Here is a 4,331-nt window from a genome sequence, read left to right as displayed (position 1 = left end):
CCTGGCAAACATTCAGTCTGGAGAACATTTATCCTGGCAAACATTCAGCCAGGAGAACATTTATCCTGGCAAACATTCAGCCAGGAGAACATTTATCCTGGCAAACATTCAGTCTGGAGAACATTTATCCTGGCAAACATTCAGTCTGGAGAACATTTATCCTGGCAAACATTCAGCCAGGAGAACATTTATCCTGGCAAACATTCAGCCAGGAGAACATTTATCCTGGCAAACATTCAGTCTGGAGAACATTTATCCTGGCAAACATTCAGCCTGGAGAACATTTATCCTGGCAAACATTCAGTCTGGAGAACATTTATCCTGGCAAACATTCAGCCAGGAGAACATTTATCCTGGCAAACATTCAGCCTGGAGAACATTTATCCTGGCAAACATTCAACCTGGAGAACATTTATCCTGGCAAACATTCAGTCTGGAGAACATTTATCCTGGCAAACATTCAGCCAGGAGAACATTTATCCTGGCAAACATTCAGCCAGGAGAACATTTATCCTGGCAAACATTCAGCCAGGAGAACATTTATCCTGGCAAACATTCAGTCTGGAGAACATTTATCCTGGCAAACATTCAGCCTGGAGAACATTTATCCTGGCAAACATTCAGCCTGGAGAACATTTATCCTGGCAAACATTCAGCCTGGAGAACATTTATCCTGGCAAACATTCAGCCTGGAGAACATTTATCCTGGCAAACATTCAGTCTGGAGAACATTTATCCTGGCAAACATTCAGTCTGGAGAACATTTATCCTGGCAAACATTCAGCCAGGAGAACATTTATCCTGGCAAACATTCAGCCTGGAGAACATTTATCCTGGCAAACATTCAGTCTGGAGAACATTTATCCTGGCAAACATTCAACCTGGAGAACATTTATCCTGGCAAACATTCAGTCTGGAGAACATTTATCCTGGCAAACATTCAACCTGGAGAACATTTATCCTGGCAAACATTCAACCTGGAGAACATTTATCCTGGCAAACATTCAGCCTGGAGAACATTTATCCTGGCAAACATTCAGCCTGGAGAACATTTACCCTGGCAAACATTCAGCCTGGAGAACATTTATCCTGGCAAACATTCAGTCTGGAGAACATTTATCCTGGCAAACATTCAGCCAGGAGAACATTTATCCTGGCAAACATTCAGCCTGGAGAACATTTATCCTGGCAAACATTCAACCTGGAGAACATTTATCCTGGCAAACATTCAGTCTGGAGAACATTTATCCTGGCAAACATTCAGCCAGGAGAACATTTATCCTGGCAAACATTCAGCCAGGAGAACATTTATCCTGGCAAACATTCAGCCAGGAGAACATTTATCCTGGCAAACATTCAGTCTGGAGAACATTTATCCTGGCAAACATTCAGCCTGGAGAACATTTATCCTGGCAAACATTCAGTCTGGAGAACATTTATCCTGGCAAACATTCAGCCAGGAGAACATTTATCCTGGCAAACATTCAGCCTGGAGAACATTTATCCTGGCAAACATTCAGTCTGGAGAACATTTATCCTGGCAAACATTCAGCCAGGAGAACATTTATCCTGGCAAACATTCAGCCTGGAGAACATTTATCCTGGCAAACATTCAGTCTGGAGAACATTTACCCTGGCAAACATTCAACCTGGAGAACATTTATCCTGGCAAACATTCAGCCTGGAGAACATTTATCCTGGCAAACATTCAGCCAGGAGAACATTTATCCTGGCAAACATTCAGCCTGGAGAACATTTATCCTGGCAAACATTCAGCCTGGAGAACATTTATCCTGGCAAACATTCAACCTGGAGAACATTTATCCTGGCAAACATTCAGCCTGGAGAACATTTATCCTGGCAAACATTCAGCCAGGAGAACATTTATCCTGGCAAACATTCAGCCTGGAGAACATTTATCCTGGCAAACATTCAGCCTGGAGAACATTTATCCTGGCAAACATTCAGTCTGGAGAACATTTATCCTGGCAAACATTCAACCTGGAGAACATTTATCCTGGCAAACATTCAGCCTGGAGAACATTTATCCTGGCAAACATTCAGTCTGGAGAACATTTATCCTGGCAAACATTCAGTCTGGAGAACATTTATCCTGGCAAACATTCAGTCTGGAGAACATTTATCCTGGCAAACATTCAGCCTGGAGAACATTTATCCTGGCAAACATTCAGTCTGGAGAACATTTATCCTGGCAAACATTCAGCCTGGAGAACATTTATCCTGGCAAACATTCAGTCTGGAGAACATTTATCCTGGCAAACATTCAGCCTGGAGAACATTTATCCTGGCAAACATTCAGCCTGGAGAACATTTATCCTGGCAAACATTCAGTCTGGAGAACATTTATCCTGGCAAACATTCAGCCTGGAGAACATTTACCCTGGCAAACATTCAGTCTGGAGAACATTTATCCTGGCAAACATTCAACCTGGAGAACATTTATCCTGGCAAACATTCAGCCAGGAGAACATTTATCCTGGCAAACATTCAGTCTGGAGAACATTTATCCTGGCAAACATTCAGCCTGGAGAACATTTATCCTGGCAAACATTCAGCCTGGAGAACATTTATCCTGGCAAACATTCAGCCTGGAGAACATTTATCCTGGCAAACATTCAGCCTGGAGAACATTTATCCTGGCAAACATTCAACCTGGAGAACATTTATCCTGGCAAACATTCAGCCTGGAGAACATTTATCCTGGCAAACATTCAGTCTGGAGAACATTTATCCTGGCAAACATTCAGCCTGGAGAACATTTATCCTGGCAAACATTCAGTCTGGAGAACATTTATCCTGGCAAACATTCAGCCTGGAGAACATTTATCCTGGCAAACATTCAGTCTGGAGAACATTTATCCTGGCAAACATTCAGCCTGGAGAACATTTATCCTGGCAAACATTCAGTCTGGAGAACATTTATCCTGGCAAACATTCAACCTGGAGAACATTTATCCTGGCAAACATTCAGCCTGGAGAACATTTATCCTGGCAAACATTCAGCCTGGAGAACATTTATCCTGGCAAACATTCAACCTGGAGAACATTTATCCTGGCAAACATTCAGCCTGGAGAACATTTACCCTGGCAAACATTCAGCCTGGAGAACATTTATCCTGGCAAACATTCAGTCTGGAGAACATTTATCCTGGCAAACATTCAGTCTGGAGAACATTTATCCTGGCAAACATTCAGCCTGGAGAACATTTATCCTGGCAAACATTCAGCCTGGAGAACATTTATCCTGGCAAACATTCAGTCTGGAGAACATTTATCCTGGCAAACATTCAGTCTGGAGAACATTTATCCTGGCAAACATTCAGCCTTGAGAACATTTATCCTGGCAAACATTCAGCCTGGAGAACATTTATCCTGGCAAACATTCAGTCTGGAGAACATTTATCCTGGCAAACATTCAGTCTGGAGAACATTTATCCTGGCAAACATTCAGCCTGGAGAACATTTATCCTGGCAAACATTCAGCCTGGAGAACATTTATCCTGGCAAACATTCAGTCTGGAGAACATTTATCCTGGCAAACATTCAGTCTGGAGAACATTTATCCTGGCAAACATTCAGTCTGGAGAACATTTATCCTGGCAAACATTCAGTCTGGAGAACATTTATCCTGGCAAACATTCAACCTGGAGAACATTTATCCTGGCAAACATTCAGCCTGGAGAACATTTATCCTGGCAAACATTCAGTCTGGAGAACATTTATCCTGGCAAACATTCAACCTGGAGAACATTTATCCTGGCAAACATTCAGTCTGGAGAACATTTATCCTGGCAAACATTCAGTCTGGAGAACATTTATCCTGGCAAACATTCAGCCTGGAGAACATTTATCCTGGCAAACATTCAGCCAGGAGAACATTTATCCTGGCAAACATTCAGCCAGGAGAACATTTATCCTGGCAAACATTCAGCCAGGAGAACATTTATCCTGGCAAACATTCAGCCTGGAGAACATTTATCCTGGCAAACATTCAGCCTGGAGAACATTTATCCTGGCAAACATTCAGCCTGGAGAACATTTATCCTGGCAAACATTCAGCCTGGAGAACATTTATCCTGGCAAACATTCAGCCTGGAGAACATTTACCCTGGCAAACATTCAGCCTGGAGAACATTTATCCTGGCAAACATTCAGCCTGGAGAACATTTACCCTGGCAAACATTCAGCCTGGAGAACATTTACCCTGGCAAACATTCAGCCTGGAGAACATTTATCCTGGCAAACATTCAGCCTGGAGAACATTTACCCTGGCAAACATTCAGCCTGGAGAACATTTATCCTGGCAAACA

This window comes from Cherax quadricarinatus, chromosome 44 (assembly GCF_038502225.1).
Source record: "Cherax quadricarinatus isolate ZL_2023a chromosome 44, ASM3850222v1, whole genome shotgun sequence".
Lineage (NCBI taxonomy): Eukaryota > Metazoa > Arthropoda > Malacostraca > Decapoda > Parastacidae > Cherax > Cherax quadricarinatus.
This window is presented reverse-complemented; position numbering follows the sequence as displayed.